General features: G+C 45.8%; 1 pseudogene across 1 annotated transcript; it reads right to left on the reverse strand.

Moving 5' to 3' along the window:
- Positions 1-1,065: 1,065 nt before the first annotated feature.
- On the reverse strand, positions 1,066-25,107 carry LOC309799091 (RNA transcription, translation and transport factor protein-like; annotated as a pseudogene). Its single transcript has 4 exons — positions 25,086-25,107; positions 1,704-2,351; positions 1,375-1,496; positions 1,066-1,077 (listed from the first exon to the last, which is right to left on the reverse strand). The product of its transcript is annotated as an RNA transcription, translation and transport factor protein-like (transcript).
- Positions 25,108-25,527: the final 420 nt, after the last annotated feature.

Below are 25,527 nucleotides of genomic sequence, written 5' to 3' on the forward strand. Positions count from 1 at the left end.
GAAGACTGGTAAGAATGATTCTTTGCAAATATGTTGCCAGCTGAACCTGACCTTCCCCACAGCCCTCTGATCCTTGGTTTAATGCTCAAAATATAAGCCTCCCCATTATATATCTTCTTTCACACCCTCGTCTGCATTCTGCTCTGTGTTGCCTCTTCCTACTGCTTTGCTCCCCTAAAGCCTCCCACTGCACCCCCTGGAGCCTCATCCTATGCTAAGCAAACCCTCCCGAGGAGTGTGAGCTCTTCATGGAAATTTCCCTCCACCTCTTGGCTAATAGAAACCCAGAGCTCCTCCAAGAGATTTCTCTGCAGCTCTCTCAAAAGGATACTATGCATCGCCTACATCTCAAACACCTGGGGTCAGAAGGTAGGTTAGCAGCCCTCCTTCCTTCCCAGGGCTACTTCTGAACTATTTCTAGTATGAAAGTCCTTGGTCCTACAATTACCGTATAACCTGAGAGCAGGGCAGTACACCCATCTCTGCCCTGCTCTCCCCCCACTTCCTGGTCATCTCCTCTCAGTCACTGAAAACTTTTTGGAGGTGTTATCATTAAGAATGTGGGCTTTGGAGTCAGATGTTCCTGGGTTCCAGTCTCAGGTTTGCCACTTACTCACTGTGTGCTCTTGGGTAAAGCACTTAATAATATCTGAGCTTAAATTTTCTTGGATGTAAAATGGGATAGTAATAGTAACCACCTTGGAGAATAGTTACTGGCATTCGACAGTCATTCAGCTAAAAAGTGAACAGAAGGGGGCTTCCCTGGTGGCGCAGTGGTTGAGAGTCCGCCTGCCGATGCAGGGGACACGGGTTCGTGCCCCAGTCCGGGAAGATCCCATATGCCGTGGAGCGTCTGGGCCCGTGAGCCATGGCCGCTGAGCCTGCGCGTCCGCAGCCTGTGCTCCGCAACCGGAGAGGCCACAACAGTGAGAGGCCCACATACCGCAAAAAAAAAAAAAAGTGAACAGAAGAAAATAATTATAAATTGATATATGTTCTATGAAGAGTTTGAGACAGAATGAAGGAGAACTATGATGGGAAGGGGGTTAGGGAATGAGGTGCCATTTAAGCTAAGACCTGAAGGAAGAGAAGGAGGATGAAATGAGATAAAGCAGGTGGAAGCACCCAGTATGTGTCAGTGATGATTATTACCATTCGCATTGCTCTAGTCAACGCCTGGCTCTGAGGCTTCCTGTGAGTTTTCAGCGTCCATGTACATGATGCGTCCCACACCCATCCTGCTAGTTCTCTTTTCTTTTCCCCACTTCCTAGAACTTTATTAAAGAAAAAGCAATGATGGTAAATCTCTAGACCATCATCCATTTTCTGGGGTTTCTCCTTTGAAAATGTGACATTTGATTTCCAAACACATACCAGAGTGTACATGGTTCCCAATTGTACTAAGCAGGTGAGAAGCTGAAATGTTCGTCCTCCAACTTTCCCCAGCCTGTGGTCTGTCTTTGGATCAGCAAGAATCGTCTGAACAGCCACTCTGGCTGCATTTATTTATTTATTTATTTATTTATTTTGCGGTACGTGGGCCTCTCAGTGCTGTGGCCTCTCCCATTGCGGAGCACAGGCTCCCGACGCGCAGGCTCAACGGCCATGGCTCTACGGGCCCAGCCGCTCCGCGGCACGTGGGATCCCCCCGGAACGGGGCACGAACCCGCGTCCCCTGCATCAGCAGGCGGACTCTCAACCACTGGCTGCATTTATTTTTGTCTGCTGCTCTCTGAGCTCTTCTATATGCAACAGAATTTGAGTAGCTTCATGGAGAACTGCATTTCCTGTGTCCAAACCAAGAATATGCTTGTCTAAAGCAACAGGCAAGCCTTCTTTTGTTCGATTTCCTCCAGCAACTGCATCCTGTTCAGGAGCTCCTGGACCATAATGAGAATTGCCTTAATCGTTACCAGGTAATCACTGTGACGCTGAACCCAAAGGAGGTTAGCAAAGCCTTTACCCCAGCCTTCCTAGCAGGATTATTTACATCCAAATTGATCAATGGCTTTGCATTTTTAGTTGCACTGTCTGCATGTTTTGCACCATCAGGTCCCAAGTCTTTGTATTTTTCAGCATTACCTCCATAGTCAAGTCTAAGAGCTAAATCAAGAAGCCAGTCAATTGCTACCTGGCGATCTTGAAAAAACAGTTCATGGCGCTGAGATACCTTTCAAAGAACTTGGGTTAGTCACTGCTGTGAACGTTTCTTAAATTATTTCTGTCTTTAATCTCATAGTGTCTGGTTTTCTGGTCTTCAAGCCAAACAATTGTTTCTAAATTCTGTTTCATCTTTGCACTGTAGTTGGCAGGATTGTGGTGGTCCCAGCTTCTGGCTGTGGTCCCCCAGGCTTCAGCCAGGAGAGGAGAGGGGAAGAGGAGGGGGTGATTCAGGCACCAGCAACGTGGTGAGAGCAGCCTGTTGGTTCTTTGACCTCCTCAGCTCCAGTGACCTTCCCCTCTGTTCCACCTTAGGTACCCACCGTAATGGCCACAGCCTGGACCTTGCATCATCATTTCTTAAATCTGGGACCACACCCTCTCATCCTTCCACATTTTTTTTAACCCAGTTGCTCCCACAATACCTGTTCTTCAAAGTTGTTAAAACTGCCAAGCCCCTGGCCTCTCCGTTGTCTCCCTTTCTATTCAATTCTAAGGTTCTAAGTTCCTTTCCTGCCCAGGAAAGACCGAATGCCTTTACCACGTCTTTGCCAATCACTCCTCTTTTGCCCCACCATCCTGTTATACCTGGATGCTGTTGGTGATTGTGCCATGACAAGGTCATGGTCTCTCTCTCAACTGGGACTTCACTGTTGCCTGGCAATCTTTCTGTACCTTCCTGATCAGCTTTCTCTTTCGTACTTTATTTTTTATTTTTTTATTTTTAACATCTTTATTGGAGTATAATTGCTTTACAAGGGTGTGTTAGTTTCTGCTTTACAACAAAGGGAATCAGCTATACATGTACATATATCCCCATATCTCCCCCCTCTTGCGTCTCCCTCCCACCATCCTATCCCACCCTCCCTATCCCACCCCTCTAGGTGGTCACTAAGCACCGAACTGATCTCCCTGTGCTCTACGGCTGCTTCCCAAAAATATGGAATGCTTCACGAATCTGCTTCCCCAAAATATGGAACGCTTCACGAATTTGAGTGTCATCCTTGCGCAGGGGCCACGCTAATCTTCTCTGTATCGTTCCAATTTTAGTATATGTGTTGCTGGAGCAAGCACCTCTTTCCTACTTTAAACCTTCTTCATTCTCCTCAAATGTCTTCCCTATAGAATAGAAGGGGATATAGAACCTTTCATGCGTTACTCTCTTGTTGTCCTGCCAACCCACAGCTGTATAGCAGAGGCTGCCAGAGCCCTGCCCATGTGACCTTGGATTCCTTCGTTGTCTGGGGGCACACCAGCACCCCCATGTGCCTTCACTCCCCGCAGTCAGCACCTGTGTCTCTTGTCTGAGGACTGCCCTCTGCCTGCACAGAAAACCAGAGGTGGCCGGGAATTTTCATCCTCCCCACCTCCACCCACAAAGGACAGCTCTTAACCTTTTTTCTTTTTTTTTTGCGGTACGCGGGCCTCTCACCGTTGTGGCCTCTCCCATTGCGGAGCACAGGCTCCGGACGTGTAGGCTCAGCGGCCATGGCTCACGGGCCCAGCCGCTCCGCGACATGTGGGATCTTCCCGGACCGGGGCACGAACCCGTGTCCCCTGCATCGGCAGGCGGACTCTCAACCACTGCGCCACCAGGGAAGCCCCAGCTCTTAACCTTTGACTGACAGGTTCGGGAGTATAAATACCCCCGCAAACTTGCCCCATGGCTGGGATGACTCTGAGCTGTGAGGGCTCCCCGGGGGAATGAACCCAAGTCAGGGTGCTCTTCATGGCACTCTGCTGTCATGGCATTCGTGCTCGGCCCCCTTCCATTCCTGCTTTCTTTTCCTGCATCCCTTCAGGTTATTCCTGAGAATGCTTCCTAAAATAGGTCATTGCCCAGGAATCCTCATCTCACCTGCATCTGGCTTTTCCTCTTCTCATGGAGGAAGAGATGCCTTCCCTTTAATACGTCCCCAGGTATTAGCCCTCTTTCCCCTTCCTTGCCCTTCTGAGGTAGGAGGTAGATGCGCTCCTGGGCTGGAGAGCTCGTGTTTGTCAAGTGAACTAAAATTGAAGCTTTGTTTTCCCCCAGACACTCCAAGGACAAAACTAGCGGCAGAAGCTGAGCTCTACTGGAATAAAGAAGGAAGGTGACCACTGCTGAGGTCAGGGAAACTTCCCCGACTGCACAGGAGCAGAAAAACTGTTTGGGGGTCAAAAGGGAGGGGGCGCCACCCCATAATAAGGGTGGACATACCGTCACAGGCCACTGCTGTGGGATCCGTCTTAGCGAAAAGTTGAGCACACGTGTTGGGGAGGATCCTAGGCCCAGTCAGGTGTGAAAAAAGAAACAAAATAATTGGCCAAAGGTAAACAAAGACCCAGAAGGACTGCCCTATACAAGTGATTTAAATCACCTCTTTACTGTGCTCATTAGGAAGGGTGCCCACACCCTTTCTCTCTGGGTGTGTATCTCAGCCTTGCTTCAGTCTTAAACTCTTTCTCTGTGGGCTCTCCCACTTGGTGTGCTGTGTCTCTTTTATTATTATTATTTTTTTTTTTTTGCGGTACGCGGGCCTCTCACCGCTGTGGCCTCTCCCGTTGCGGAGCACAGGCTCCGGACGCGCAGGCTCAGCGGCCATGGCTCACGGGCCCAGCCGCTCCGCGGCATGTGGGATCCTCCCGGACCGGGGCACGAACCCGTGTCCCATTCATCGGCAGGCGGACTCTCAACCCCTGCGCCATCAGGGAAGCCCTGTGCTGTGTCTCTAATAATAAACTTTGTACTCGTTTTTACAGTTTCTGCCTCCTTGAAACATTCTTGCTTTCAAACAGGGGCAAGAGCCAGGGCCACTTTACTTCCAGCCTCTAGCCCCTGGTGGTCTACTGGTTAGGATTCCTGGTTTTCATCCAGGCTACCCAGGTTCAGTTCCTGGGCAGGGAACTAATATCTCTCCTTGGGACCGCTCACTGCTGTCTCGAAGTCCTAGATCAAGGTGTGGTGGTGTTGGTTCCTTCTGAGGCCTGTGAGGAAAAAACCTGTTCCCTCCCTCTCTCCTAGCTTCTAATGGTTTGCTGGCCATCTTTGATGTTCCTTGGCTTGCTGCCTTTATCTTTACATGGCATTCTCTCTGTGTCCAAATTTCCCCGTTTTAGAGAGACACCAGTCATGTTGGATTAGGGTCAGTTCTCATGATCTCTTTTTAACTTGATTACCTCTGGAAAGACCCTATCTCGACATAAAGGCACATTCTGTGGTAATGGAGAGGAGGATATCAACATATAAATTTTGGTGAGACACAGTTTAAACCATAATACCACCTCTATGCTCCCAAGCCCAGGTAGCTCTCCCAAACTATAGATATGCATAGTCATCATCTACCAGATTGCTCCACTTGAATGCCCCACATAGCTATGTTTTCTGGATTCTCAGTACTTTTTGCTCAGTGTGGGGGGAGTTTCCAGCCTCATCTGTCCCTTTTCCTCAGAAAGGTGTTTCCCAGTCTCTTGTGGTCAGGCTTAGGCCTGTGAGCTGTTCTCTACCAATGGGACTCGCCCATATGACACTTTGATTCAGAATGGCACAGTGTGAGGAAGGAGGCTTGGCGTGGAAACCATTTTCCTGGCAGTGGCAGAGGTGCATTGCTTTCAGGGATACAGCATTTTCACGTTGAGCTGAGCGCCTGAGGCACAAGTGACAGCATTGCTGGTGTAGCGGTGGTTATCATCAAACGGAGATGCTGGTCGAAATGCAGATGGCGGCATGAGCACATCATGGTGGCAACGGCAGTAGCAGAAGCAGCAGTTTCTTCATCAGGCCAGGTTTTTGCTTTTCAGTCCTTTTCTTGGAAGCTTAATCTTGAGCCACTTTCTTCAGTTTCACACAGATTCTGTGGGCCAATGAGATTATTTTAAATACATTTATTTTCTCTGTAATCAACCAGGCTCAGCTTCTGTTGCTTACAATTAAGAACCCTGATGCATGTAGACTTCGTATTTTAAGGTGGTTTCTGGAAGTCACAGGCCCTAATCTGTGAAATTGACTGAGTGGAGGAGAATGGTAGTTAATGAGGTCCCAACGGCTGCAGCCTGAAAAGCTGGTGAGCTTTGTTATGCAGTGGCATTCAATCAAACTGTTTTTTGCTACACGTTGGGACAGAGCCATGCCAATCAGGGCTAGAGGAAATGGTAGAAAACATTTAGAAGGTTGCTGTGTACTGATTTCCTGCCCCTTTTGGCAAAGTCCTCCAAAAGACATTTTCCATTAAGAAGTATCTGCCAGTTCAAGGGAGTAGGTCTACCAGCAAAGAGGGCATTGAGCATTTCCTTCCCCACTCCAGCCGTCCCCCACCTTTTATTTTGGATTGTCTCAAGACAAAGACCTTTAAGTGAGAAGTAGGTTGGCAGAATACAGAGGTAAAAAAGCAGGTCTTCAGACTTAAATTTGTAGGGGAGGCAGAATTGTATCTCTATTGTCGCAGGGTCTCTGGCTGGGCCTGAGAATTAAATTGACTAAGATTATTAGGAGAAAAGCATATGGGTTTTTATATGGACATTTCCCTTAGGAAAATGAAGACCCCCCCCTTGACCTCCCCCCCTTAACAACCCCCAATCTAAGTTTATAAACTTAGTTGAACAAAGAGGAGCAACTGTGGAAAAGTAAAACATATGGGGAGGCCAAGGTAGGATGAGTTGTTTTAAAAAGGTCTGTTTGTATAGATTTCTCCTGCTTCCACCCCCCATCTCTGGTGGTAAGAATGTTTCTTTCCTCCTGGCATCTTGCACTAGGGAGTTATTTATCTCCTGCTTTCAGGAAGAAAAGAGCAGTGGGGAGGGGGTGGGCACAGGTGGTCAGAGTGTCCTTCCTGTACCTGCCGCTTTTCAAATGTCTTTAGCTCAAAAATCCTTAAGGCAAAGTAGCATATTTGGGGTTGGCATATTCTGCCAATTTTCAGCTCTGGAAAAGAGCTGGGCAAGATCTTTTGATGAGGGTTATTCATAGAACTGAAACAAATAGAGGAAGCCTGCTAAGATCTTGAAGGTTTGGATTATCAAAGAATCCCCCAGGCTGTTCAGTACAGCCTGTGAAACCCCTAAGACATTGATGGGACCTGTTCTATGTGAGCAGCAGTGTCTGCTGAAGCTTGACAGCCTCCAAGAAGGGTATTCTTCCCAGTGCCCGAACCAGGTGTAGCCACAGTGATAGGGATAGGGTAGGATAAATAAATTTATTTTAACAAAAAATTCCACGAGGGGATTAAAGACAGAGAGGGAATTTTAAGGGAGTTTGGGAGACTGTTGTAGGCTAATGACCACTCAAGAAAAGAATCCAGTAACCTAGTAACAATCTATGCTACCTTGAAGGAAGACCAGCACATTCAAGCACCAGGCACACTCAAGCCACAAACCTGAAACACAAGACAAGAGATACGGGGTCTGAATCTTGTTACATGAAGTCAGGGAGTTAATGGTCCTTGAAGAGTAGCATTTCTGCCTGTAGCCAACATAGGAATAGAGGTGAAAGGGGAAAAAAACTAAGTGGAAGGAGACATTATACTGAAACCTGAGATGAATTACCAGATTTTAGTATATGTTACCACCCTTCTGCTAATATACATATGATTTAAATGGTGCCATGGCAGTCCCGGTTAGACCATATAGGGTTTAAGGAGGAACTAATGATATAAGCCTTGATATCTACACCCAAATGAGGAAGAAGGTGGTCTTCTCCCCCTCCCCACTTTTCTTTTGCTTATAAAAATAAAGTCCTCTCAGTCCTGGGGGTAGAGCCTTCTCACCTGCCCGCTTGTATCTCTCACAAGTGTCCCGTGCTAATAAACTTACTCTTTGCCTGCTGCTTTGCCTCTTGCTGAATTCTTTCTGCTCTGAGACAAAGAACCTGAGCTTCAGTTAGTCCAGACACCAGGTGAGTGGTTTCAAGTAAAAGACAGTGGGGGGGACTTCCCTGGTGGCGCAGTGGTTAAGCATCCGCCTGCCAATTCAGGGGACACGGGTTCGAGCCCTGGTTCGGGAAGATCCCACATACCATGGAGCACCTAAGCCTGTGCGCCACAACTATTGAGCCCGCGTGCCACAGCTACTGAAGACCACACGCCTAGAGCCCGTGCTCTGCAACAAAGAGAAGCCACCGCAATGAGAAGCCCGCGCACCGCAACAAAGAGTAGCCGGCGCACAGCAACAAAGACCCAACACAGCCAAAGATAAATAAATAAATAAATGCATTCCTGAAAAAAAAAAAAAGACAGTGGGTTCGAGTTCCCTCCTAAGTCAGGGATTGTGGGTTCAAGTCCCAGTCTGAGTTTTGACTGGGTTCAAGTGCCATCTGAAAAGTGCCATCTGGTTTCAGTAGGGAATAGCAAACAAGGAGAATCCTTCCAGAAGCCAGAACGAGGGCTGCTAAGGAGCTAACCAAGGAGTTTCACTGCCAGGACAGTGAATGCTCACTGTTCCTGCCCAGTGGGATTGTATGAGCACCATTGACCAGTGGCAGCTGGGTGTTTGCCATGCTCCTCTCTTCCCAAAGAGGGTTTAAAATGTGATCAATCAATCAATCACTTGTATAAGTGATCACTTGTTATATCTATCTCTATTTATATCTATATCTACATCTGTATCTATAACTCGCTGCTGTTGGGGAGAGAAACTTGTCTTTCAGCTTTAAGCTTATGGATCCTTCCTCAAGGGAAGCAACGTGTTGACTCTAAGCCTCTAAAGATCCTGGACTGCGCACTGGAATCAGTGACGAGATGGAACTTTGCAGCTGTATTTCTTGGGGAGGGGTAAGTGCTTTTTATTTATGGGAAGAAGGATGTGTTTGAATGTTGGCTAGCCAAAGGGGTGGACTGTGGCAGAAACTGCTGGTTTCCTACCTCAAATCTACTCTCTCTTTATCTCTTTTTAACAGAGCCCTGATTTTGTTCAGGGTGGCAATGTGCCAGCTAAAAGTACTGTCTGCTTCAGTCTCCTTTGCAGGCAGAGGTGGCCAGATGACACACAGGCTTAGGGTTTCTGGGATGTTTTTGCTTTTCTAACAGTTTCCTTTGTCTTCTGCTTGTCTGGAATGTAGTTGCTGGAGTTGGAATAGCCTGTAGGGGACCAGGACACACAGGCAGGAGGGTGAAGCCCTACATGGTAATGTTGGCAACTGGAAAGACAGAAGGAGCATGGATTCCTGATGGCAATGGGGTACAACTGTACCAGCTCTGGACTGCATACCTCTGGGCTTGTTATATGGGAAAAGGAAGCCCCCATAGCGTTGGATTTTTGTTTTTTTGCGGCTGAACACATTTTTAAATTGATACACATCCAAAATGAAACTCATCACTTACTCCCTGAAATCCACTTCCCTTCCTGTGTTCCCTACTTGGTTCCCTTGACCACCATCTACTCAGAAATCAACATGCAACCCTTGACTTCTATCCTTTATTTGCCCCTCCCCCATACCTAATAAATTTATTAGTTTTATTGATTCAATTTTTAAATCTCTCCCTATTACAAGTTGAATTGTGTCCCCCTAAAAGCTGTGTTAAACTCCTAGTCCCGGACTTCCCCGGTGGCGCAGTGGTTGAGAGTCCGCCTGCCGATGCAGGGGACACGGATTCGTGACACGGATTCGTGCCCCGGTCCGGGAAGATCCCACATGCCGCGGAGCGGCTGGGTCCGTGAGCCATGGCTGCTGAGCCTGCACGTCCGGAGCCTGTGCTCCGCAACGGGAGAGACCACAACAGTGAGAGGCCCGCGTACCGCAAAAAAAACCAAAAAAAAAAAAAAAAAAACCCCAAACAAACAAAAAAACCAACTCCTAGTCCCCAGAACCTCAGAATGGGACCTTATTTGGAAATAAGGTTGTTGCATATATAATTAGTTAAGATGAGATCATGCTGAAGCCGGGTAGATCCTTAATCCAATACAACTGGTGTCTATAGACTATGACGTGAAGAGACAAAGACCCACAGGGAGAACACCGAGGCAGAAACTGAAGAGATACAGCTGCAAGCCAAGGAACACAAGGGTTGATGGCCCCACCAGATGCTAGGGCGAAGGAAGGAGGATTCTACCCAGAGTCTCAGAGGCAGCTCAGCCCTGCTGACCCCGTGATTTTGGACCTCTAGCTTCCAGAACTCTGAGAGAATACTTTTCTGTTATTTAAGCTGCCAAATTTGTGGTACTGGGACAGGCTGGGACCTGGGACCCTTTGCTGGGACCTGGGACCCTTTGCTGCAGTGCTTGCACCTGACACACCTCTCCTTGAGCAACAAAATACAAGAAACTATATGGGACTAAAAAGAACTGCCTGCATGGGCAGTTGGGACAAATTCTGGACCCAAAAGATACAAAGTCTGCAAGCTCCCTGGGAGCAGGGACTGTGTCTTCCCCGGCATGATAGCATCAGTGACCAGCAGCGACTGCCCCATTTCCGGTGCTCCATACATTGGATTGAGGGGGGCAGAGGGCTGCCTGCTTTTCTTGTCTTTCCTCTGAGTTTCAGATTTTGAAAGATTTTAACCAGGAAACACAATTTATTCCTTAAGTTAACCGATTGGGTCTTATCAGGGGATTCATGCATGGTTTTCTTTTCTTTCTTTCATTCTTTTTAATATTGAAGATTGCTTGAAGAACTTCTAAACTGTTTTCTTTTTGAGGAATAACTTGGGGGCCTAACAATACTGTTTCTTGTTTTTTAACATCTTTATTGGAGTATAATTGCTTTACAATGGTGTGTTAGTTTCTGCTTTATAACAAAGTGAATCAGTTATACATATACATATGTTCCCATATCTCTTCCCTCTTGCATCTCCCTCCCTCCCACCCTCCCTATCCCACCCCTCTAGGTGGTCACAAAGCACCGAGCTGATCTTCCTGTGCTATGCGGCTGCTTCCCACTAGCTATCTATTTTACGTTTGGTAGTGTATATATGTCCATGCCACTCTCTCGCTTTGTCAGAGCTTACCCTTCCCCCTCCCCATATCCTCAAGTCCATGCTCTAGTAGGTCTGTGTCTTTATTCCCGTCTTACCCCTAGGTTCTTCATGACATTTTTTTTTTCTTAGATTCCATATATATGTGTTAACATACGGTATTTGTTTTTCTCTTTCTGACTTACTTCATTCTGTATGACAGACTCTAGGTCCACCCACCTCACTACAAATAACTCAATTTTGTCTCTTTTTATGGCTGAGTAATATTCCATTGTATATATGTGCCACATCTTCTTTATCCATTCATCTGTTGATGGGCACTTAGGTTGCTTCCATGTCCTGGCTATTGTAAATAGAGCTGCAATGAACATTTTGGTACATGACTCTTTTTGAATTATGGTTTTCTCAGGGTATATGCCCAGTAGTGGGATTGCTGGGTCGCAATACTGGTTTTTTTTTTTTTTTTTTTTTTTTGCGTTACGCGGGCCTCTCACTGAGCTGTGGCCTCTCCCGTTGCGGAGCACAGGCTCCGGACGTGCAGGCTCAGCGGCCATGGCTCACGGGCCCAGCCGCTCCGCGGCATGTGGGATCTTCCCAGACCAGGGCACGAACCCGCGTCCCCTGCATCGGCAGGCGGACTCTCAACCACTGCGCCACCAGGGAAGCCCCGCAATACTGGTTTTTGAAGCTAGTCAATCTCCCTCCATTTAACAGAAAAGGGAACTGAGGCCCCGAGAGGTGAGATGACTTGCCTGAGGTTGAAATGCGTTAGTAATATCACCAGGTTAAAACTCAAGTTTTCTGACTTCTATCCAGGATTCTCTCTGCTCTTTCACAATAGCTAAGCCAATTGTGTGTTAGTGCAACAATGTTTAACAACCGGCTCTCTAGGGGAAACAAAAAAGAGCCTCGGTTTAAAGCATTTGTCGGTTTCTGCCATGTAAATGCTTTCATCTTGGCTAATTTCAAGTTACCTCTGTGAAGTCACTGAACAGGAGAGTCGGTTCAAGCAGGCTCCAAACTCCACGCTCTCTGCTTTCTTAAAGGTTTGTAGTTGGAGGCTTCAGCCCCTCGGAAAGTGGCCGTTGCCAGAACATGATAAATTCTGGCAATGAAGTGATGTAAACGGCTATAGATAAAAGTACGGGATCCCAAAGGAATGACCTGCTGAAAATATGACATGATGGAAAACTCATATGAATAGAAAGTGCTGTTCATTGTCATGTGTTGGAACCAAAAGCCAGTGATAACCTCTGCAAACACGAGTTAAATGAAATAGAAATACAAGTCCCAAAACAGTTCCATCTCCCCTGGGTAGCTTTTCGGATTTATCTCAGGCAGAAATAATTCCTCCTTCCTTAGTAGTTCCCATATATTTATAATCAGTCGCTTTTTTTTTTTTTTTAGAATTGCCAACAGAATGTATCCAAAGTCCCTAGCTTGGCAAAGAGGCCTTTTACCAAATGAATTTTCAAAGGAGGTGGGGTGGGGTGGGGCGGCAGGAGGAACACAGGCAGTGGGGCTTGTCAGCTCTGGGTTCAACTCCTGTCCCACTACTTAATGCTCTGCGGCCTCAGGCCAGTGTCCTGACCTCAGTTTGTTCATTCTTGGATACATTCCTTGTAAGGTTGACACAGGATGAAACAATATAAGAGATGTCAGGTGCCTAACACGCCACCTGGCACAGTCTAAGTAGGCAAGAAATACCTGTTCTCTCCTTTGACAGGTTAAACATTTCCTGCCTGTACAAATCGTCTGTACATTAAACAATTTTTTAAAATTAATTAATTAATTTTATTTTTTGGCTGCTTTGGGTGTTTATTGCTGTGCACGGGCTTCCTCTAGCTGCGGCGAGTGGGGGCTACTATTCGTTGCGGTTCGCGGGCTTCTCACTGCTGTGTCTTCTCTTGTTGCGGAGCACGGGCTCTAGGTGCGTGGGCTTCGGTAGTTGTGACACAGGGGCTCGTAGTTGTGGCTTGTGGGCCTAGAGTGAAGGCTCAGTAGTTGTGGCACACGGGCTCAGTTGCTCTGCGGCATGTGGGATCTTTCCCAGACCAGGGCTCGAACCCATGTCCCCTGCATTGGCAGATGGATTCTTAACCAATGCACCACCAGGGAAGTCCTCGTCTATACATTTTTAAGACCTTGTTTTCCTATGAATTAATTAGTTCATTTGCTCAGTCTTCTAACAAATATTTAGAGAGAGAGAAATGCCTCTGTGCATCAAATCTCTGGTTACATTGTCTTTACTATCTAGTGGTTTTGCAGAACATGGACACAGGTAAGTTCTTGGACTCGGGTCAGGGTAGCAAATAAGAACCCAGGAAAGTTGTTTTTAAATGTGGACCAAAGTGCAGAAGGGCAGTAATGAGGAACCTGCTCACGATTACGCCTCACTAAACGAAGACTCTAACTGTGAGTTGCCGTAGTGGAACCCCACTAAGGGCTGGACACCTACCTCACAGCCTTAAACCCACTCCTTTAACACTCCCATTAACCCCACAGTGGTAGAATTATCCCCATTTTGCTGATGAGAAAGCTGATGTACAGAGAAGTCCATGCTCTGTCATGTTCCTTGTGCATTTCTACTATGTGCCAGGCACTGTTCTAGGCATTGGTGAGAGAACATGGACAGACGAAAATCACCACCCTTGTGGAACTGACATGAACAAGACAACAAACGAGATGAATAAGTGAAATATCTCATATGTCAGGTGGTGCTAAGTGCCATGAAGAAAAATAAAGCAGAGCAGGCGTTTGGGGCAGGGGAGGCTGCAGTTTGATGTAAGGTTACCGGGAAAGGTCTCAGGGAGAAGGTGACCTCCGGGCAAAGAGGGGAGGGAGTGGGCCTAGTAGATAACTGGCTCAGAAACTTGCCTGAGGTTACTAGGAAGTGTCCCTGGGCACTGGAAGGGCTGTTTGTCAGGCTCTAAAGCCAGGGCTCTCATTTCATCAGGCCTCTTTTTTCAAAAAGCAGCACTGCTGTTCTTCAAGCAGGGTGTGTGTGTGTACAAGTCCGTCTGTCTGTCTGTCTGTGAACATGTTATATTTCCCTGGGGCTGATCCTGTGGGGGCCCCCCCGAGCTTCCCTGACAGCTCCCAGGGCCTCAGGCCTCACATTATTGGTTTTCATGGAAACTTGGCAACTTTCTCCCCCCACCCCACCCTTTGCCCTGCACCACATTCCAATGGCTTTATTTGTGTGCCTTGGAGGCTGGCCAGGGCTGGGCCTGGGACAGGTTGCCATGGCGATCTCCCACTCCTTCCAGATAGAACTTCTCAAGGATGTTGCCTTTGGGCCTGAAATAGTTCAGGCCTGCTCTCTGCCACAGCAGGAAGAGCTGAGTTAGGAAACCCCTTTCAATCAGCTTTTGAACTTGCACAAACCCAACCCTGGGTGAGAAAGACTTCTGGGGGTGTTCTCCAGGGCACCCCAGGTTTGGGATTGGGAATGGTTTTCCTTGGGATACTGGAATAACTACTATCCGTTGTTACATACCACGTGCTGTATTCAGAGCCTGCCTCTGAGACCTGCAGAAACAGAACAGTTTTTTAAGAGCTCAACTTTACTGATGAATCTGCATCCAATAAAATGCACCCATTTTAAGTGCACAGTTCAATGAGATTTGACAATGTATATACACTTGGGTAATGACCACTACAATTAAGATATAAAACTTTTCCATCACCCCCCAAAGTTTCTTCCTGCTGCTTTGCAGTTATGCTCCGCCCTCCCCAACCCCTGGGCCCAGGCAGCCACTGATCTGCTGTCTGTCACCACGGATTCATTTTGCCTTTTCTAGAAGTTCATGTAAATAGAACCATCTAGTATGTGCACTTTTGTGGCATGTGTCTTTTGTTCAGCATAAACATTTTTGAGATTCATCTGTGTGGTTGCCTGTTTATTCCTTTTTATTGCTGGTGCTATTGTATGGAGTGACTGTAACAGAGAACAAACCTGACTCCATATTGGATCTAGTCCTTTAGCGCTAACCCTTGAGCTCTGTTGCCTGTGCTTAGTCATGCTGACTCTGCATCTTTGTGAAAGAATGTTGCCTGTAGCCTGAAATATACAGGATAGCCCATCCTCAAGGCTCTGACCTTTAAATGTGTAACATTCTTCCATTCATATAGACATGAAAAGTTGCAGAACAGAGAATACATTTGTCTTGTGGGAGGTTTATAGGAACATCTTGACCTGACCTACAGGGACAGCTGCAGGAACAAAGGATTCCAGCACCAAGAAGTTTGCAGCAACCAGCTACCTCCTCCCCGCCACCCCCCCAACCCTCCCCTTTTAGTATAAAAGAAGCCTGAATTCTAATTCGGGTAAGCTGGTTCTTTGGGACACTAGACTTCTTGGTCTCCTGGCTTTCTGAGTAAATTCACTCTTCCTTGTCCCAACAACTCGTCTCTTGATTTGCTGGCCTGTTGTGTGGTGGGCAGTACAAGCTTGGACTCTGTCACATGACCACAGCTTGTCCATTCTCTTGCGGATAGTCATTTGTGTTGTTTACCGTCTTTAGTTACTGCAAATAAAGTTGTTATGTACACTTGTGTATAAATCTTGTGTGAACATATATTTTACCCTCTTCTGGGTAACACCGGGAGTGGAATGGCTGGGTCATGTGGTAAATACTGTTTAACTTTAGAAGAAACTGCCACATAGCATGTTTTGAGGTAGCATTGACTGGGTGCAATTGGTTTTTGCTCAGAGGGACTAGAACTAGTGAAACTGAGCTCCCCTAAAACCGAGTTCCCATGCTGGGTTTATGATTAACCTCTCAGTTCAAAACTGTATTCCCTTTATTATCCCACCCCCTTCCCCTCAGGATTGAGGAGTATCAAAGAAAAGCAGGGATTGAAACTGAGCAGGATTCTGTGGGGCCTTCCCAGGTGCAAAAGCCCCTCTGTGTCCCCTGTTTCTTGATTGTAGAAAAAGGCTTTAGTCTCCTAGGACTTCCCTGAGTTCCAAAGAACAGACTCAAGCAATTACTAATTAGGGAGGTGAGGGATGCAGAAAAAGAGGAAAAGCAGTCTAGAAACAATAGTTCAGTGGATAAAACAGAGTCCTAGTTCTTCCTCAAGGGATATAACTATCTGATGCATATTTTTGAGTGGTTCTTCAGATACTGAGACACCCCCCCCCCCGCGCGTGCGCGCACACACACACACACATACCCAGATGGAGGATGGTGACTACTTGCTGATCACAATCATGTAGATCCTAGACTGGTTGCCACCAGAAAGTTGATGATTAAGATTCCTGAAACACCATCCTGTTACCTCATCACAAACCAATCAGAAGAAACTCTGTGAGCTGCAACCCTCACCCCAAATGTGGCCTTTAAAAACTCTCCCCTGAACACCATCTGGGAGTTTAGGTCTTTTGAGCATGAGCTGCCCATTCTCCTTGCTTGGTGTCCTGCAATAAAAGCTGCACTCTCCTTTACTGCAACCTGCTGTCAGTAGATTGACTTTGCTGTACGTTGGGTGAGTGGACCCATGTTTGGTTTGGTAACACTACCAATACCTTGTGAGAAGGGTTGAGCAAGGATTTCAAGGTAGCAAGAAGGGAGAGCAGGGTCCTTTATCAGTGAGTAACTTGCCTGCCTATTTAGGGACGTTTGCATGAATACCTACTGGTAGGTAGCTAAGAACAGGTGGGGAAAGAGTCAGGTAGTGAAGTGGCCACAAGGAAGAATGTTTAAGGGCAGTAGTGTGACTGGGTGAAGGGGGATTGGGGGTACTTTAGAAAGATGTGTGTGTAGTGGGGAGGGGACTCAATCACACACCCCAAAATCTCAGTACAAACTCTGGTTTTCAGTGGTTGACAGTTCTCCTTAAGGCAGCTTGCTTTTCTGCCCCATTTTCCACTTGTGAATATCCACTACTGTCCAGGAGAAAGGATGGCAAAAAGAGGAACACATATCTGCTGTGTCTGCTCTCTCTGGGCACTAGACATACTTTTCTTATTTAATCCTCCCAAACACTTGGCAAGGTCTGTGTTCTTCATCCATTCTTTGAGACCAAAAGTATTTTAATGAATAGTTGTAGATAATCATCTAAGGAGGGTGTTAGGCGGTCACTGCTCTTCATAAGAAAGGAATAGCTGGACCTGGGGGTAAGGCTGGAGGGGGATCAGCAGCTAAGAGGGTGAAGAGGGGCTGGAAGATATAAGTGAGAGAGACAGAGAGAGGAACAACTGTAGCAGCTGCTAAAGGGAGAGGAATTTGAAGAAAGAGCTGAAGGCTGTAGAATATGCCACCACAAAATATGACTGTAGACATTTAGGTCATGCCACGCCCCAAAGTATGCTGCTTTGATATATCTATTATCTTGAACTGTAGGCATTTGAAAAACAACAAACGCATGGAGAGGCTTTCTCTGAACTCCCTTATCTGCCTAAAGATAAATCCTCTCAAAGGAACTCAGATGTCACAAATCCCCTCCCTGGGAATTTTGTTAACAGGGGAAGATTCATTCTTATCATAGGAGAGGAGACTGGACGTCAATACCACACCCAGGTAACTTTGGCACAAACTATCTTATCTCCCACATATTCTTCTAAGAGCCCATTCATCTTTCCCCAAAATTACATACTCTCCCCTAAGAGGCCTACATTCCCTTACCTCTTTCCCTATTAACATAGTATTTAATGCTGAATTCTAAAGCCACCTCTTTGGGGTGCTCATTTTTCCTGGGTATCTCCCATGTATACATGAGCCATACATGTTAATAAACTTCGGTTTGCTTTTTTCTTTTATGCTTTTCTCTATTTTTTATTACAAGGGTCTCAGCTAAAGAACTCATAAGTGTAAAAGGAAAATTATTTTTCCTCCCCTACAAAGTCAAGATTTTGGGGAAGTTTTGCTATGTGATGTGTACTATAATTCCAGGAAAAATACTCATTACTCATCTTTGCCTTCAGAGGTGTGTGTGTTTTAATGTGATTATGTTTGAAATTGATTTTAAGTCTTGAGTGGGTTCATAGAGGCTCAGTTACTTGTAAATAACATGTAAATAGAGAAACAGAATAATTGAGTGAATAATTTGCCCAAGGTCACACAGCTGGATCCAGATTTGAACTCAGTTTCCTGACTCCAGTGTTCTTTCCCAACCCACTGCATGGTTTGCTGAGGTTCTAGGAACTTGACTTGGGTGCCAAGATAAGACACTGTCCTCTGTTTTGTAATTCCCCATTTTTTTTCAGTGATTCCATCTACAGATGGATGGCTGGTCTACATAACTTGTGAAGTAAACCAGAATATGTCAAAATATCCCTTTTTAATGTAAGAATTATTTTGAGCTGAAGGCAATTAAGAAATAGCAAATGCAGGAAAAGCTCTCTATAACCTTCCCCATTTCTGCTTAAAGGCAGGATATAAATTTTCCTTTACTATAAGACTCTGGACTCTTATCATCCCAGAGACAAATGTTACTGTAAACAAACAAACATTACTCCATTAATTTTCCCCCATGTATTTACTTTCACACAGTTTGTTGCCCTTTGAAGCCTAAAACTTCTTTCTTTTGACCTGCCATTGCTCTACAAGTGTACTGTTCTTTGTTGAAGATGCTACATAAGCTACATAAGCCTGAGTTCTAAGTTACCTCCTTAAATTACTCATCTCTGAGTTTCTCCCATGTTTATATGAAATATACATGTTGACAAAATTCTGTTTGTTTTCTCTTGTTAATCTGTCTTTTGTTACAGAGCCCCAACTGAGGAACTTAATTAAGATAGGTAGAGGAAATATTTTTCCTCCCCTACACCTGACCTCTGAAATGCACACATGTGGTGTTTGAATCACAGAAGACAAAACAATATCTGCCTGCAGAAGTCTGATTAAGAAACTCACATCCCTGAGTCCCAGTTTACAGCTCTGTCCACGTGTTGAGCTTCCCCTACATATGGTATTAGTTTTCTTATTCTCACTGTGTGATGAATATGCTACCTGAACGGAGGGAGAGAAGGTGAAGGAAGGCTTAGGGCTTCAGAACTGGAAGTGGTGTCCAAGAGAACTCACTCTGATTCCCTCATCTTAGAATGAGGGAAGATCTGAAGCCCAGAGGTGGGAAGTGCCACCCCCCTCCACCCCTACTCTCAGGTCCTCCCCCATTTATGCCACCAGCATTTACTTATCTTTAAGCCTCCTCTGTGGACTTTTTCAGTCTGTCCCAGTGTGCTCATTCCCTGCCCTGCCCCATAAAATTGTCCATTTGCTTCTTTATGTCTTTCTTCTCTCTGCTCAGATTGCTATCAGTGGTCTGTTTGCATGGCTGTCACCTTTAGGCCGGAGCTTTCCGAGGGCAAGGGAAATGTCTAGTTCAATTTTTTGATCCTAATGCCTAGCACAGTGCCTGGTATATAGCCAAGTACTCAATGAATTTCCTTTTTTTTTTTTTTTTTTTTTTTTTTGCGGTACGCAGGCCTCTCACTGTTGTGGCCTCTCCCGTTGCGGAGCACAGGCTCCGGACGCGCAGGCTCAGCAGCCATGGCTCACGGGCCCAACTGCTCCGCGGCATGTGGGATCCCCCCACACTTCGTGTCCCCTGCATCGGCAGGCGGACTCTCAACCACTGCGCCACCAGGAAAGCCCTGAATTTCCTTTTATTATAAATGTAATGCACATTTATAAACTCTCAAACATGTGGAAAGTATGCTTCACTCTCCCACAGCTCCTCTCTCCAGCCATCATTCAGTCTCTTTTGTGATCTTCCAGACATTTTCTCTGCATATAGAAAGCATACATAAGTTTACCCATCTTTAAACACATAACCCTCTTGCTATAGAAATGATTATGTTGTTTATTTCTTTTTCCCAGTACAAATTTAAACAAATAAAGCGATTTTATCCAAATTCACTTATCTATTTTTGTGTAATTAACCATTCTCAAGCTCAGTGACTTATAACAACAATCATATTATTTGCTCAGGTTTCTGTGGGTCAGCTATTTGGGCTGTGCTGGGCGGCATTTCTGCTGGTCTTGGCTGGGACTGCTCATACAACTGCAGTCAACTGTTGGCGTTGGTTGGGGCCTCAACAAGGGTGATTCTCTGCTCTTGGGTCCTCTGTGAGCCTTTACGGGATTCTACTGTCAATTCTATTCTCGAGAATGGGCCAGGGATTGAAGATGGCAGGGAGCAGGGCCCCTTCTCCCTAACCTCTCTCCTCTCAATCCTGCAGCTGGAAAAACTGCTTTTACTTTCTTGCACCTTCTTCTGAATTTATTGAGACATAAATACTGTGCTTTGAATCTTTCATGACTTAGGTTTTAGAATTCAACAGCTTTTCCCCCTCCCAACCCCCACCCTCTTTTTTTCAAATATGACCTTGGCCATAAATTTCAAAAGTCTATTTTGAAACTAAAAAAACTAAGAATTGTTTTGCTGCGTTCTCCATGATTTCCTGGAGGGTAAGCTTCAAATGCCCTAGCTGCTTCTTGATGACGGGAAGGATTCAGGAACAAAAACCACACTGGATAACACTGTAAAACTCTACCCTCCTGCATGGTTAGAGCTGTTTATTTACATAGGCCTAGGAGCACCAGGGAAAATAGTTTGAACTTTGCTCTCACTTGGGGGTTGAATTTACCTGGGCATGTTTGGTGTCAGGGTGGGAGTAGACTGGGTGGGGGGTTAATGCATCCACATCAGCTCAGTTGTAGTTGGAATTGTGTTCCCCGGGAGAGGTGACAATAGGGAAGAAGGAATGTGGCCATGCCAGGCTCAGCTATGGGGCCTTGGACAGGTGTGGGCAGTGGCTCCTCCACACAGGGTGGGGCAGTAGCTGGAACTCTTGCTGGTGGCTCATGGTTACACTGGGGAAGGAAAATGCTCCTGGTGTAAAAGCTGAGAGAGTTGTGGCACCAGAAACCCAAGCAAAGAGAAAGTTGAGTCCTTCCCCTGCCAGCAGCTGAAAAGCAGGCTGCAGAGTCAGAGGTACAAGTGGCATTTGGGGTGGTGCTGTTGGCAGCTTGTGGACAAGAATTGAGGTGGGTGGCAGGCAGGCAGGTAGCAACAGCAAGGTCAGGAGCCCAAGGGTGTGGATCTGGGTGACGGGCAAGGAGAAATGCAAGAACTCTTGGCACACGATGACTCCATCCAAACCCCTACATTAAGAGACTCGACCAACCCCAGCATGGCTTCTAGCAGCCTAAGGCTGTGTCCCTGAGTCCTCAGAACCCGCTTTTGAGTTCCTTCCTGTCTGTAAAAGCTCAGGGCTGTCAAAAGAACTTACTGTTTGTTTTAGCCAACGCCTGACCTAGGTCTCTGACCTCCCTTTCCTAGAGCCTTTACTGACAAAGGCTTATTCTCCTCTGACCCTTTGAGATGTATATGTCACTCCTACAACTCAGGAGTGTCTTTTCCAAGGACCAGAGAGTCATCCCTTTGAAAGGCACTCATCAGGAAGGATAGGGCCTCCAGTCTCCCAGTCTCTCCCCTCCCTACTCCCTCATTCTCCCTTTACAATGCCCTAGTCACCTCTGCGCAAAGTGCGCGGAGCTCAGCAATAGCCCTACTGTCGGTAGTTACTGAATAAAATCTGTTTTTGCCGTTTTAACTCATGTCCAGCTTTATCTTTTTTTTTTTTTTTTTTTTTTTTTTTTTGTGCTACACAGGCCTCTCACTGCTGTGGCCTCTCCTGTTGTGGAGCACAGGCTCCGGACGCGCAGGCTCAGCGGCCATGGCTCACGGGCCCAGCTGCTCCGCGGCATGTGGGATCTTCCCAGACCGGGGCACGAACCCGTGTCCCCTGCATCGGCAGGCAGACTCTCAACCACTGCGCCACCAGGGAAGCCCCAGCTTTGTTTATCTTTGACAGTTGCTAAGGAATTGGCAATGGCCTGGGAAACTCAAAGCTACGGACAGATGAGGGGCGAGTCAGAGGTGTGCTGGTGTCCAGGCCAGTGTGACAAGGACCGATGGACCAGTGCCCCGGACAGCATTGGTTTGGGCGGCGTTTGAGGACACAGTGGGGGCTGCAGATGGGGGGCTTTGGTCCAAGAGGGGCAACAAGACGTGCAGTCCGGAGTGGTTGGCTGTTGGCAGAGAACATGGGAGACACCACCTCCTGGCAGCCCTCAAAGAGATACAAGAGGGGGCCAGGAACCCCAGAAAGGAGGCAGCTGGCATCCTCCTCCTTCACACGTGTCAGTGTTGGACCACAGTCTCTCTGTTGATGGGACCACATTTGTGCCCACAAACCTTAGAAGGAAACCCCTGTGTGTTATTGTGGCAATTCTTGGAGATTCCTGTTTACCCATGAATCTCTTTACTGGGGACCATTTCTGGAGGTCACGGTCACTGACCTCTTGACCGAAAGGAATTTTTTCCTTTTTCCCAGAAGGAGGGAAAAGTTCCTCCTGAGGGGGAAAAAATGGTGAAAAGAAAATTCTAGTAAATGGAAAATGATGTGGAAGGGCCCTCTTGTATGTGATAGGTAAGTGAATGGGCTTTCAGGATGAGGTCAAACTTTTGGGAAATTAAGGAAGCCCCATGGAGGGGGGGTGGGGGAAGAGAGCTGGAAACAGGGCACGAAGCCAAGAACCCAGGACCCGAAGCCTCCCTGCCTGCCCCATGGGTGACCAAGGGTGATAATTTCAAACCTGAATTTCGAGTGATATTCAATTTTTATATGTGGGCTTAATATTTGCCATAGTATTTGCAGTTAATTATGTTTCCTTCTATATTTTTGTGTTAAGATGAATCACTGTTGTTCCAGATATTTTTCTGAGCTAAATGGAGGGGGGCACATGTGAAGTGAGGCCTGCGGTGGGGGTGGGAGTGGGTCTGGAGAAAAATAATTTTGCTTCCTTTTTTGGATTTGTATGTATACTTGGATAACTGCCTGTTTGATTAGGACTCGTTTGGTTTGGTTTATGGGTCTGCCTTGCTTCCCTGCCCACCCCCACACCCCCCAGTGTCTTAGAACAAATCTTCACCTTCCCCCAGGGCAGGTGCCTATGTGTTGCAGGAAAATGGGGCACGAGAGGATGGTCATGTCCCAGGTCTCGGGCAAGTGACCGATAGGGATGGGATAGGCTGCCAAGTGAGGGTCCTTGGCTTTGCACAAGTAAGAATTCAAGACTGAGCCATAGTAAAGTGAAAGCAAATTTATTTAGAGAGGTACACATTCCATAGATAGAATGCTGTCCTTCTGAAAAGGGAGACTGGTCCCAGGGCATAGGATCGTTTTGGAAAGTGATAGCGCCCCGAAATATGTTAGTTTTTATGGGCTGGGTAATTTCATAGGCTAACGAGTGGGAGGATTATTCCAACTATTTTGGAGAAGGGGAGGAAATTTCCAGAATTTGGGCCCCCGCCCACTTTTGGCCTTTTAGGTCAGCCTCGGAACTGTCATGGCACCTGTGCGTGTGTCACTTAGCTTATGCTAATGTATTACAATGAGCGTATAATGAGGCTTGAGGTCTACTGGAAGTCGAATCTTCCACCATCTTGGGCCTAGTAGGTTCTAACCAGTTTTTGTCGAATCCCTCCTGTCTCGTGTGGGGTGATGTTGGCCATACAAAAGCCCTAAAAGGGTTAGGATGCAAACAGAAACATGATTTACTCTTCCCTCTTTCTCCAATCCTCAGGGCTGGGGAATCAATTTAGGGAGACTGCCGCCTCTCAAGGTTTCTTCTCTCTAGGCAGTTGAGGGGAAACCGAGAGCAGTGGAGCTGCTTGGTGGGAGGAGGCCGTCACCAGGAGCCATCCTCTGTCACCGGGGGTTAACTGGGGTAGGGGGTGCTCCCAGCCCTGGGGCTCATCCCCTTCCCTCTCCTTAAGTTCATAAGGGCTGATGTCAATTTGGGCTTTACCTTTAACTCTTTCCACTTCTTACTTCCAGACAAATTAGTTGATCAATAGCTGATTTGATCCTGATCATTTAGCCACAGATTGAAACTTTTTCCATTTCATCAGTCTCACTTTTCTTTTTTTTCTTTTCTGCTTAGTTTGGATTGAATAGACACAGCTCTTTTCCTTTATTGCATGCTTTATTTTTTTGTGCTTTAAAACTGTTCTCACAGTGACAATTCCTTCCAGATGCACCTGTAACTTTCCATTCCTCATTTTCTCACCACTTGCAAAGTAAATGTTATTTCTACATTGGTTACTTTTGTAATTTTGCCTCTTATTATTGCTTTCAAGATTCTCACGGGTGTTATGCTTATTGGTTACTATGGGGTTGATAATGTGTGAACAATTACTTGGGCACAAGGATGTCAACACAGTTGAGTAATGGACTGTATTGTTCACCATGGCAGGTCTAAAATGACCTTTCACTATAATCGGTGCCATCTGTTGGCGGAGGGAAGTGTTGACATTCTTTTTTCTGGAGTTTTTCTTTTTGTGAATCTATAGACATTGAAATTTAAGTGGAAAAGCTTCTTTATATAGATTCTTCTGTGGCTTTAAAAGTAATTCATTATAGGGGGGTGGAGGAGGGATGGATTGGGAGTTTGGGATTAGCAGATGCAAACTATTATATATAGAACAGATAAACAACAAGGTCCTACTGTATAGCATATGGAACTATATTCAATATCCTGTGATACCATAATGGAAAAGAATATGAACATGAATGTGTATATATATATATATATATATATATATATATGTATAACTGAATCACTTTGCTGTACAGCATAAATTAACAACATTGTAAATCAATTCTACCTCAATAAAATAAAATTTAAAAATAATTCATTATATACAATAGTTGTGTTTCCTTGTCAGTGCACCTAGATCTACTTCATTCTCTTTGTTCTGTGTAGTACTCCACAGTATAGGTACACTACAACTTATTAAAAAATTGCCCTGTGGGTGGACATTTAGGTTGTTCCTAGATTTTTTTTTTTACTACAGATAATCTTGTAAAATACATTTCTTTAGGTTTAAATGTAGTTTTCTTTGATTTTCATTGAAGCTGAGCATCTTTTTATGTGTTTATTGGCCATGTCAATAAGTAGACTTCTACTCCATGATTTTTAAGTGCTACACAATATTACACAATATAGCTTTATCACTACTTACCGTAGCCCTTGATGTTGGACATTGTGTTGTTTCTTTACTAATCAAATGTTTTTTATATCTCCTGAACTGTCCTTCAGTACGGGTAGGGGTGGGGGACTTGTGTAGCTGACCAGCTGTCTGAAAAATGTCTTGCAATGAATGAACTGGCTTATGTCATCCACTTGGTTAGGTGGTTTCAGATCTTTATATTTTATTGTGGAGACAGAGAAGCATAATTTTTGAACTGTTTGTTCAAACACTGAGCACCAGCCAAATTCCACACACTCCTCTACTATTCTAAAGAATACTGATCAAATTATATCAGAACTATTTGTTTCCTTTTTTGATTGATGTATATATTTGGTTAAGTGCCTTTTTGATTAGGACTTGCTTTAATTTGTCCATAGAAAGATTTAAGGCATCACTATTTGTCATATAAGAGGAAACACAGGACAAACTTTTT

This window comes from Mesoplodon mirus, assembly GCF_964341445.2.
Source record: "Mesoplodon mirus genome assembly, chromosome: 3".
In the NCBI taxonomy this organism is placed as follows: Eukaryota; Metazoa; Chordata; class Mammalia; order Artiodactyla; family Ziphiidae; genus Mesoplodon; species Mesoplodon mirus.